This window comes from Lolium rigidum, chromosome 5, assembly GCF_022539505.1.
Source record: "Lolium rigidum isolate FL_2022 chromosome 5, APGP_CSIRO_Lrig_0.1, whole genome shotgun sequence".
NCBI lineage: Eukaryota > Viridiplantae > Streptophyta > Magnoliopsida > Poales > Poaceae > Lolium > Lolium rigidum.
The window spans coordinates 71,137,769-71,151,265 of NC_061512.1; positions in this window are offsets into that span (position 1 = coordinate 71,137,769).

Sequence of the window (13,497 nt, forward strand, 5' to 3'; positions counted from 1 at the left end):
ACAATAACTAATAGGACCTGCAACTTTACAAAAAGGACCCCAAAACATATAGAAGAAAATCAATCGAGTCCTTCTGGACCGCACATCAGATCTCTGCTCCGCATCCTTTCCAGCAACTCCATCGCCGGGGACGCACCACTTGGGACGGTGTCGCCGGTAGTCGCCAGGACGAAGGAGAAGAAGGGCCTCAGCAACGGCACATTGGCTCTGAGAAGGGCCGCTGAAACGCCAAGATGTTCATGGGCAAGATGGATGACGCCGTCGTATGCCCCGAGCTTGTGAACGTTAGCAGCTTGACTTCCCAATTGACCAGATCTGAAGCACTGACCAAAGCAAGCCTCACCGTTAGCGCCATCACCTTTATGGCACCGGATCAGGGTTTGGCTGGCAAGATCCGTCAGATTCACCGTAGGCCGGATCCGAAGCCGATGACGAGATCCCCGACTCCATTGCGCCATTCCGCTCATGGGAAACACCGGATCTAAGCTTACAACAACATGAACTCCCTCGGATCCAAATTAACCGACTCAACTTTGCTTATCTAAATATGGATGTATCCACACATGTTTTTACTCGAGATACATACACGTCTAAGGAAAGTTGAATCAATTAATTTAGTTCGGAGGGTGTACGATATACGAGAGAGAAGTCGGCCTCGTCTCCGGCCGGCGAGGCTGCCGGAGAGAAGGGGGAGAGGAGCCGGGGAGTGGGAGAGACTCGAGAGAGAAAGAGAAGAGGAAGAAATGAGAGCTCCCTGGGGAAGAACATTATTTTTGTCGTTACGCTCGTAGCTTGAAGCCGAAAATTTCGGCCGCGCGCCAAATCATCCCGCCGCATCCATTCGAAAATCCCGTGACCGGTTTTACCCTTTTAACCCTGGTCCGGAAGCTACAACCCACCGACTATGGAGGGCTCATTCGGTAACAATGAAATATCTTGCCTAGATCCCGAACCCTCCCCACAGGCCCACCCACCCACCAACCATTCGCCCCATTAGCTCAAAAATACTCTCACACGCCAAAGCTCTGACTCTCTACAGTACTAGATCTGCTTCGCCGCCGGCATACTCCTCCATAGCGTAGCCTTGATCGTGTTGGCTGTCCACCCACCTGATCCACTCCCCCGCCGCCCTCGCCACCGACGGATCTGCTTCACCGCCTACCTCGCCACCGACGGATCTGCTTCACCGCCGACCTCATCCACAGCGTAGCAATCAACGCCTTTCCTTTCTACGCACCGGATCCTCTCCAAAGGAACCGTGTCTACTTCACCGCGCCCCCCCTCCACCGAAGCCGATCTATTCCACCGACTACCTCGGCGCAGCGGCTGTATCAACTTCACTGAATCCCTTGCCAGCCAACCAGATCTGCTTCACTAACGCCCGCTTCTACTGAAACAGGGTCGACTCATCGTCTCCCGCGTTCGTCGCCGCTGGAATGCAAGTTGCCGCCCCGTCCACCCCGCCGCAGCTTGGTTAGTACGCTGGCCCGTTAGATCGCGGTGTTTCTTTAATCATGTTTTCTGTAGTTATTTGCAGATCTCATATGCCATTAAATTTCTTGATGTGTTACTTCGCATGAAGTTCGTTTAAATATTGTACAGTACCAAAGCATTATCCGGTCGCTACCATCCTGTTCATTCTATCGACACCTGTGTGCATCCACATATTTATAGGGGACCCATTCATTTGCTGCCAACTGTTTTTGTACTACATGCTATTCCTTTTATAGTCATGCTATGGGCATTTCCAATCTGGTTGTTCTTATACCACGTCATTAGCTCACCGCTAGCCGCTAGTTGTTTTCTCGTGTCTCGCTATTCTTTTACTCGCTTTTATAATCATGCTATGTGCATTTCCAATCTGCTTGCTCTGATACCACGTCTTTAGCTTATAGCTATTTTTTCCATGAATGCTCCTGTCGCACAGCTTGTATAGTTATTGCTGCGTGCATGTCTGGTCTTTGTATTATTGTAGACTAACTTGTCAATGTTATTTTCCTAGGGATTTATCATGCGAACCACTTATTAGAATATCCAACATTAACAGCGGGACGCTAGGGAAGGTTGGAATCTGAGTTCTTGGTTGGTAACTTTGGCAGTTTACTTCCGTTATTATCTATAACCTATATGCATTGTTCCTTATGCAAGAGATAAACACTTGGAACCCTGCCATAGCAATGCCATCCATGCTTTACTATGTTTACGCCTATTTGATATGCTTGTCTTGGAGCAAGCTGCGAAGGTGATTTGAACCCGACATTTGGTCATTCTTAATGCCGCTTTACTTTATGTGGAAAACCTTGGCATTACCCTACTCTAAATCTGAATGTCCGAAATTCGTATCTCATGCAAAGCAACATCTAGTTGGTTTTAATCGATATCCGGTAAATATTGGCTTATTCATTTGGCGACTCAAGTTTTTTGTTATTTGAAACCAGCTGACTTGGTCTTAAATGTGATATCTAAACACAGATTAAGGACAATGGAGCAGGAGGATTAGCATTTCACTTGTGGCTGAACCTAAAATGACAGGCATGTCGACCACGACTAGTGCAGGAAAGAGAAGGACCTGCAGCGAGCCAGTATGTTCTGCTACATGTCGTTATCCGATCTCTACATTGCGTAATACATGTTTGAATAGTTAATTGTTGTAACTATTTTTGCAATATTACCGTAATGCAGTTTTAGTGAAGCGAGTCATCATTAGAAGATAGTCGCCAAAGCGACCCCGTGCAACATTATGATGTAAGTCCGCTTAGTACAAGTTCCATACATTGTCTTATTTATGCAACTTGTTATTATCTTATATCTACATTGCATAATAAATGTTTGAATAGTTCACTCGTTGTAACTATGTTTGCAATATTACTAGAATGCAGATTGTAATGAAGAAGTCCTTACTAGAAGATAGAGCGCAAAAAAGGTTCCGGCGTGAGCCTATGCAACGATATAATGTAAGTCTGCGCTTAGTACTTGTGACTATCTCATATCGACAATGCTTAATACATGTTTGCATAGTTCATCGTTTAACTCTTTTTGCATTATTATCGAATGCGATTCGATGAAGCAATCTTCATTAGAAGAGAGGCCCACAAAAAGTTCTGATCTTTGTTCCGATGCATCCTCTCATAGCCGTCAACCTAGACCATTCTTTTCATCAAACAAGTGAACATCTCAAGGTCTGTACTTTATAAAAGACATGGTATTGCTGCTTTAAGGTCTGTAGTTGATATGTTGACCAAGAGTACACAAGATTCAATCAAGGCGATTGCCAAATGTCAACGTGTTATTGATGATGCTAATAGAAGTCCTCAATGATTCTATGTAATTTTTTTTATTTGGGCACATTAATTGCCTTGTAATTTTCCTAGTTATTTTATTTGTGTATGTAATTGTGTGTATCATTGATATCAGATTTTAGGCTCATGAAATTTAATGCAAGTTGACTAGTCAAACAACCAGAGCCCTATAACAGATTGGGCCGGCCCATTAACAGTAGTGTGGGACCCACTTACATTTTGGGCCGGCTCACTTACTTACTAGGCCGGCCCGTTAACAAGAAAGTGGGACCCACCTGTGCTTTTGGCCCGGCCCACTGTCTTGTTGGGCCGGCCCACTTGCTACATGATGGACCCCACATACTAAATGGGCCGGCCCTTTAAGAGGAAAGTGGGACCCACTCGTGTTTTGGGCCCGCCCACTAGCGTGTTGGGCCGGCCCACTTGCTATATGGTGGACCCACATACTAAATGGGCCGGCCCTTTAACTGGAAAGTGGGACCCACCTGTGCTTTCGGCCCGGCCCACTATCTTGTTGGGCCGCCCACTTGCTATATGGTGGACCCCACATACTAAATGGGCCGGCCCTTTAACCGGAAAGTGGGACCCACTCGTGTTTTTAGCCCGGCCCACTATCTTGTTGGGTCGGCCCACTTGCTATATGGTGGACCCCACATACTAAATGGTCGGCCCATTAACGAGAAAGTGGGACCCACCCGTGCTTTTGGCCCGCCCATCGGCTTGGTGGGCCGGCCCATTTGATCTAATGTGGACCCCACGTACTAAATGGGCCGGCCCGATAGCAGGAAAGTGGGACCCACATGCTAATTGGGCCGGCCCAATAACTTCTTGGGCCGGCCCACTTGCTTTAAGGTGGACCCTACTTGGTAAATGGGCCGGCCCGATAACATGAAAGTGGGTCCCACATGTCTTTGGGCCGGCCCTTTTGCATGTTGACCGGTCAAACGAGTGCATTCGGCCCGGCCCACATGCTTAGTGGGCCGGCCCATTAATGTTTTGACCAGTCAACCTTAGAGGTTAGGCCCGGCCCACGTAACTAATGGACCAGCCAAAGCTATATAGTTGACCGGTCAAACTAAGTCAGCTGGCCCGGCCCGCAAACTTAATGGGCCGGCCCGCTTAAGACGTGGCAGGCCTCGTGTGGGCCTACCATCTACCACGGGGTTTCAGCCGGCTAACGCCGTTAACCGCGCGATAACGGCGTCTGCCACGTGTCAGTTTGCATGACGTCAGCAGTCAACGGGCTCGCGGAAACATTTTTGCAACGGTCCGATTTTCCGTGGCGGAAGGGCGCCCAAGCGCGACGGACCGAAAAAATCGTCGTAGGACTTTGCCTGACACACTTTAGACAACAGAACCCATATCGTCGGGTTAGGCCCATAGGCGACGAAAAATACCCCTTAGCGGACGACTTTGAGACGTTGTCTATCAGAACTTTTCTTGTAGTGTGATATATTTCATATTTGGAGATGATACTTATGTTATTTCATCTATTTTGCATGTTTCATGATTATTGGAGGATCGCGCACCGGAGCCAGGATTCTGCTGGAAAAAGAACCGACAGAATGCAATATTTCGGAAGATCAACAGTTGCCGGAAATTATATGAAAAATCCTATTTTTCCAGAAGACGAAGGGAGCCAGAAGGGGGAGCCGAGGGGACCCGAGGTGGGCCCACCTCAGCGGGGCGGAGAACACCAGAGAGAAAAGAGCTCTCCGGCAGGCTGAAATTTGCCGGGGAAATTCCCTCCCGGAGGGGGAAATCGACGCCATCGTCACCGTCATCGAGCTGGACATCGTCTCCATCATCATCATCACCATAATCATCATCATCATCATCATCACCGCCATCTCCACCGCTGCACCTCGTCACCGCTGTAACAATTTGGGTTTGATCTTGATTGTTTGATAGGGGAAACTCTCCCGGTGTTGATTTCTACTTGTTATTGATGCTATTGAGTGAAACTATTGAACCAAGGTTTATGTTCAGATTGTTATTTATCATCATATCACCTCTGATCATGTTCCATATGATGTCTCGTGAGTAGTTCGTTTAGTTCTTGAGGACATGGGTGAAGTCTAAATGTTAGTAGTGAATTATGTTGGTTAGTATTCAATGTTGTGATATTTAAGTTGTGGTGTTATTATTCTAGTGGTGTCGTGTGAACGTCGACTACATGACACTTCACCATTTATGGGCCTAGGGGAATGCATCTTGTATTCGTTTGCCAATTGGGGGGTTGCCGGAGTGACAGAAACCTAAACCCCCTTGGTATATCGGTGTAGGAGGGATAGCGAGGATCTCGTAGTTTAAGGTCGTGGTTAGATTTATCTTAATTACTTTCTTGTAGTTGTGGATGCTTGCAAGGGGTATAATCACAAGTATGTATTAGTCCTAGGAAGGGCGGTACATTAGCATAGGTTCACCCACACAACACTTATCAAAACAATGAAGATTAATCAGCTATATGAAGCGAAAGCACTAGACTAAATTCCCGTGTGTCCTCAAGAATGTTTGGTCATTATAAGTAAACAAACCGGCTTGTCCTTTGTGCTAAAAAGGATTGGGCCACTCGCTGCAATTATTTCTCTCGCATTTTACTTACTTGTACTTTATTCATCTGCTATATCAAACCCCCCGAATACTTGTCTGTGAGCATTTACAGTGAATCCTTCATCGAAACTGCTTGTCAACACCTTCTGCTCCTCGTTGGGTTCGACACTCTTATTTATCGAAAGTACTACGATACACCCCCTATACTTGTGGGTTATCAATCATCAAATATAGGAGGCATAGTATAATCATAATAAACTTTATCCTCCATAGTAGGTGGCACCAAAATACCACTATCATTATAATCATCATAAATGGGAGGCAAAGTATCATCAAAGTAAATTTTCTCCTCAAGACCTGGGGGACTAAAAATATCACACTCATCAAAACAAGCTTCCCCAAGCTTAGATTTTTCCATAGCATTAGCAACAATGGTGTTCGAAGCGTTCATACTAATATCATTGCTACTAGCAAGCAAATAAGGTTCCATAGGTTTTTTAATTTTCGCATCAAACAATCCATGTCTTAACTCGGGAAATAGAATAAAAAGCTCACTATTATTTTCCATTATGCCTAACTAGTGAAAACAAGAAACAAAAAGATGCAATTGCAGGATCTAAAGGAAATAGCTTCGAGCACTCACACACCGGCAACAGTGCTAGGAAATAGCTTAGTAGTCGGAGGATGTGAATACCTTTTACCTTACCTCCCGAGCAACGGCACCGGAAAATAGCTTGCTGTCCACAACCGGCGCGTGGTTGACGTGGGAGGTAGAAATCTCCGTGGTGTAGCTTTTCTTCGATCCCGGCAACGGCGCCGGAAAATAGCTTGATGTCTACGCACGCTTCTATTCCTCGTAGACGGTGTTGGGCCTCCAAGAGCAGAGATTTGTAGAACAGCAGCAAGTTTCCCTTAAGTGAATCACCCAAGGTTTATCGAACCCAGGGAGGTAGAGGACAAAGATATCCCTCTCAAGCAACCCTGCAATCACGATACAAGAAGTCTCTTGTGTCCCCAACACACCTAATACACTTGTCAGATGTATAGGTGCACTAGTTCGGCGAAGAGATTGTGAGATGCAACTGATATGGATGAATATGAGTGGTAATAACAATCTGAATAAAATATGGCAGCGAGTAAACATGCAACAGAACAGTAAATAAACGGAGTTTCGATATTCCGAAACAAGGCCTAGGGATCATAATTTCACTAGTGGACACTCTCAACATTGCAATCATAAAGGAATATAAATAAGCACTTCACTATGCTATTCTGAATTACTCTCTGGCAAGATAACGAACACTAATTCATCATGTAGGCAAACCTTAAAGATGTATTCCCAAGTACTAATAAACACCCCACACTGTCACTGTGAGCATTCATAGGAGGTACTAACACACCACAATTTCATAGAGACATCCAACTCAAATCATAACCCGAGTGAATAAGTATTCTGTGAAATATAGCCTAAGAGACCCACACGGTGCACACACTGTCACCTTTACACACGTGGGACAAGGAGTCTCCGTAGATCACATAAGTAAAATCCACTTGAATAGCATAACGACATCTAGATTACAAAGCTCATCATATGGATCTCAATCATGCAAAGCAACTCATGAGATCATTGTATTGAAGTACATGGGAGAGAGATTAACCACATAGCTACCGGTACAACCCTTAGCCTCGGGGGAGAACTACTCCCTCCTCATCATAGGAGACAGCAGCGTTGATGAAGATGGCGGTGGAGATGCCTTCCGGGGGCAATTCCCCGTCCCGGCGGCATGCCGGAATAGAGACTTCTGTCCCCCGAATCTTGGCTTCGCGATGGCGGTGGCTCTGGAACTTTTCTCGTATCATGGCTTATTGGTGTAGGGTTTTCGCGACGGAGACCCTAAGTAGGCGGAAGGGCAGCCTCGAAGGGGCCCTGGTGGGGCCACACCATAGGGGGCGCTCCCCACCCCTTGGTCGCGCCGCCCTGGCGTGTGGGGCCCCCTGGCTCCTCTCCGGCCCTTCTTCGGTGCTCTGGAACCTTCCGGGAAAAATAAGATGCTGGGCATTGATTTCTTCCAATTCCGAGAATATTTCCTTACTAGGATTTCTGAAACCAAAAACAGCAGAAAACAGGAACTAGCACTTCGGCATCTCGTTAATAGGTTAGTTCCGGAAAATGCATAATAACGATATAAAGTGTGTATAAAACATGTGAGTATCATCATAAAAGTAGCATGGAACATAAGAAATTATAGATACGTTTGAGACGTATCACCCTACGCAATGAATGGTGTTTGTTATCCAACAAGAGAGTGTATGTAGCACAAGTGAAGAGAACTTATTTATTTATGTGATCATTGTTGAGAGTGTCCACTAGTGAAAGTATGATCCCTAGGCCTTGTTTCCGAATATCAAAACTCCGTTTATTTACTGTTCTATTGCATGTTTACTTGCTGCCATATTTATTTCAGATTGTTATTACCACTCATATTCATCCATATTACTTGTATTTCACTATCTCTTCGCCCAACTAGTGCACCTATACATCTGACAAGTGTATTAGGTGTGTTGGGGACACAAGAGACTTCTTGTATCGTGATTGCAGGGGTTGCTTGAGAGGGATATCTTTGTCCTCTACCTCCCTGAGTTCGATAAACCTTGGGTGATTCACTTAAGGGAAACTTGCTGCTGTTCTACAAACCTCTGCTCTTTGAGGCCCAACACTGTCTACAAGAATAGAAGCGTGCGTAGACATCAATGTGTGCATTGCATTCATGCATAGAAAATCTGGGGAATTTTCGCGCTTTAAAGTAAAACAGTCACAGTAACTGAAGTTTCACTTGATCTTGGTGGAATTGAAGTAGCTCATCAAGTCAAGCGCTATAAACATCAATGTGACTTTGTTAAAACCTTGTTTTGGGTAGAGATGATTTGATCTAAGGAGTTAGATCAAATGGAACTAATAATCAACACAACAACAATTTACTCAATGATCAATTGCTTGATCTTATAAAAGATTATAATATGGTAATCCTTGTCATAACATATGAACACCAATTCAATTGCAAATCAAGTAACAATAAAACGGAGAAACCATTCTTGACCTATCTTTTCCATGTATTAAACTAATCCTTGATCCTACCATGAACCTCATGGTATTCATTCTATTTCAATCTTGGAAACAAGACAAGGAGATCCACTCAAGAAGTATATATTCTTCTCTATTCCAAATAGCTTTACATCAAACCTAAAGAGGTGAGAGTCCTATTTTATTTAGGGAAGCAATGACAAACCCTTGAGGCAAACCTTGGATATAAATATCCATATGATCACAACATTATCTTCAAGAGGAACCCTAGAGTATTATCCAAGTCATTACCAAATGAGAGAGACCATTCATGCTAATCCAACCTTTACCTATTTAAGAATAAAAGATAACCTTTGAACGAAAGTATTAGGAGGTAAACCATTTCATCCTGGAATGGTGAGATAACCAAATACCAAATCGAATAAGACTATACCCATGAATTAGTGAAATAAGGATAGGACTAAACCAACTAAGTTATACAATTGAATATTTATCTTAGCTACCTAAATAAATATTAGGAGTACACCATAAAACCTAGAATAACTATTCTTAAATGAGAGAGCTCAACCTATGGTTTTATACTCAAGATAGTTGAGGCAACACTTAATCTAAAGGAGAAAACTATCCATATGTCCTGATGATTAAATCATCATTCTTTAAGTAGAATTATAAGTTATTATCTCAGGAATTTGCGGTGACCCAGCGTACCACTGCATGGTGTAGTACACAAGTCGTTGATATAACACAATTGAAACACCGTTCCACTCATATTACATCCCTCAGAGTGGTACAACAGAAACATATGCGAGTCCAAGGCATGTCTATAGAAGTACACCCGAGCTGTTTACATAAGATCAACACAGCCTCCTACTTTACAGTGAGGTAAAACTTCAAATAAAGCTCCAGAAGAACGACTCATAGTCTATCTTATTGCTAACTCAAGTTTAAGAGCTACTTGGCTTGCTATAGAAATCTAGCTACTTAGGTGCTAGGATTAGGGAAAGGTTCCCTTCTATTACTAGTCTAAGTTTTCACTCTAGTTGCTGTAGAAGTTGACTTCATTGACTTCTTTGCTTGGATTCTTCATCTTGTTGCAGTTGACTCCTTTGTCTTCGAGTTCCACAGTAGTTTCTCCTTCGGTGCCTTGATCTAAGAAGGGGGTTCAACTGGGAGGGAATGAGTACGAGCGTACTCAGCAAATTCATATTAGGAAATAGGTGTATCATGCACTAGCTACAGCCATAGACCAGAAAGTCATAGGCCAATGCAAGTTTTCATAAACATTTCTTCAAAAGGTTTATTTTATTACGAAAACTATGCCCGTCGGTCTTCACGGGTTGAACAGAACTTCGTGGAGTTCCTTTCTGCCGCGTTCGTAGTTCCCTTCACGGAACAGGGAGTGACGAGCCACAATTTTGATACCCTCTGCGAGAGGTGCGTTACTTTACCCCATAAGAGAACTTATCCTTGTTGCCGGCAGGAGTATATCCCCGTCCACACTTCCTTTGGTGTGAGGCCCAGTATAAGAACCAAGCCAATCACTGCCTTCTCCGCGACCCTGCAAACCCACCCTTTTGTCCAACCGTACACCCCCAGTAGACATCTCACGATCATACGGCTTTACTCACGGTGTACTTTGGACAATCCATCATAGACCGTAGAGCTCGTCATCCACACGGATGGAGATTTAAAAGGCTATCTCAACCTACGGTAGTGCCTCCAACACCCCGCAGCTCTACCAGTCCGTTGGCGTGCAGGAGGGAAAAGATACAGCTGACTTCCCCAGAGCCATTGTAGATCTTATGGATAACGCGATATGTACGGCGCTAGAATCACTGGACGGCATTGGTACTTAGTCCTAGATGAGTAGTACCCATGCAATGGAACCTCCACCATATCAACACATACCATGGTTCCATTGCCCACCACATAGTCATATTCATAATTGTAAAATATTACTTTGCTTTTTAATGCAAGAGTGATAAGTATAGTACTTTGCATATAGTTTGATACAAATAATCAAATGACATGAGCAAGCGATGAACTTGCCTTTCTTGACTGACAGATTATGCATGCAAAAGCTTCGATACGTGAGAACTCCAAATGCTGAAATACCATCATCGTCTGGTAAGGACAATGCTTAAAGAACGAGCAAAGATGCTATAATGCATAGTATGAGATGCAATCATCCCGAGCGTAACCTAATCTCGATGATTTAGGATGTATGAGTTGTAAAGATTTCTTTAGGGTTGGTTGCACTTTTAGAATGGTTTCTCAAACAAGGTTCTTATTAGGGTTTGGTTATATTAGCATCATAACCAAGTGAAATAAGACATCATAACAATCATACATATAAAGAATAGTGGTGGAATAATATGTAAAGAACAGTTTTCAATTTTAAGTTCTACACAACATGGTTGATGATTACTTATACTATACTTCAAAAGAATAACTTTTGAAGAACATGTTGTTTAAGAAATAATGAGTATTTCAAATAAGGATTAGGCTTCTAAGGTTTGATTGACATTTGTACTTCAAAAGAATAACTTTTGAAGAACAGGTTAAATAAGAACAAGAACTATTAAAAATAGGAGCTATGGCTTCTAGGGTTTACTATTGGATTCATTTAGTTTTCTAATAGGAACTAGTTGGGTTCTTTCATAGAATGGGTTTCTATATAGCAAGTATTGGCGAGGTTTATTACCATGGTTTCCCATATACATCATATCAAAGGATGGTTATCAAGATGGTTCTATAAATTAGCTATTAGGGTTTACTATGGTTTCACAATTGCTTCACTAAGTAATCTCTAATTGCTTTTAAACTAGATGGTTTATTATTTCTTTAATAGGGTTTAGTTGGATAGGAGCATGTGTTGTGAATTGCTACACAAGGTTGGTACTAGGGTTCATCATTATGGTTCTACTAGGGTTTGATGGTTGAGGTTGATTCTAATGGTGTGATATATAGGAGTGGTGATCAATGGTACTAATCCAATTAACAAGTTAGGGTTTGCATCTAGGTGGCATTAGTGGATCATATAGGTGTTAACTAAAAATAAAGACATGAGATGATGGTCTCCTGTGAATTGTACCTAGTTTTATTTTAGTGGATCATGAGTATGCACTCATTGGTTGTTTATTAAGTTTCTACTTATAAAGGTGAAGTGGATATGATCACATGGGTTAAACCCCTAGGGTTTTAGGTTTGCAACTACTATGGATGAACACATGAAATAATGAGATCAAGGTTCTTATTAATATTAGAACTAGGGTTTCTACATTGATACAAATCTTGAACTAATAATTGACAATAGAGATGTGGCCACTAATTACTTTGAAACAAAATTAATAATGGTTTGATACTTTACTAATTTTCACAAGAATTAATATTTAGGGTAACTCCTATTTAGGTTTAATTGAGAATTAGGGTTTAACAATTGTGATTAGGTTTTAAAATAATTAACTTGTTACTCAAATATGTTTAAGTAAACAATTGTTGGGCTACCAAAATAATATTGTCTTTTAATATTTTCTGGAGTTATTACTATTTACAGAAAACAGAAAATAGTAATATGCAAATTTGGGTTTATGAATTATCACAAATATTTAAGTAAATGAAACATGATAATAAAACTAAACTTAATATTTTATTTAGTTACTAAATAACTAATATTTAATTTTGAACTTAACTAATTTATTGAATTCAAATTGTGTTTTAAAACAAATGAAAAGGCATAGTTAATGAAGTTAAAAATAAATGGATTTTTATTTTGTCACACATTTTTGTTTTATATTTTATTTGAATAGAGTTTATTTTTGTGAGCATTTTGATATATTATTCATATTGTTTTGAGTTAATATGAATTTTCTATGTTTTTGCAAAGTTTTAGCTATTTACTGGAATTTGAAATTAAATCTAAATACTAAACGTACCGATTCGAGCTGTACCCACAGTCACTGACTGGTGGGCCTGTTGACTGAGTCAATTGCCACGCGGGCTACGACCAGTCAACAGAGATGAGGTGGCGGTGCCACGTCGATCTCGCCGGAGAGGTCGCCGGTGATGCTCCGGGGAGCTACGGAAACGACGATATGAACTCCCAGAGACTACCTAACCTAGCGCGTTCGAACCAGGGTTTGATGCTGAACACACGAGCGTGAACGCCACCACCCAAAGGTCACCAGAGTATCGCCGGTGAACTCGTCTGCGGCGGCGCGGCTCGGCCAAAATGCCAAATGAAGCTAGGATGCAAGCTAGGAAGCGAGAGCTGGTCCTACAGACGCGCAAACTCACCCTGAACATGATGGCGTGGTCGGCGACGACGATTGATGACGGAGATGGGCTCGATTTCACCATTACCGGCGAGGTACTGCAAAAGGGAATCTTCAAATTCGCGATGCCTCGACCTCCCCTTGATGTTGGGCTCCTCCCAGATGATCTACACGCCAAGGCGCACCTCCTCGACCATGCGCCGGAGGCTGAGGTGGCCTGTACCACCGTGTTCTTCCTCGACACCGACGAACTGATGCAGATGGAATCGAGAGATAGAGAGGGTCCGAA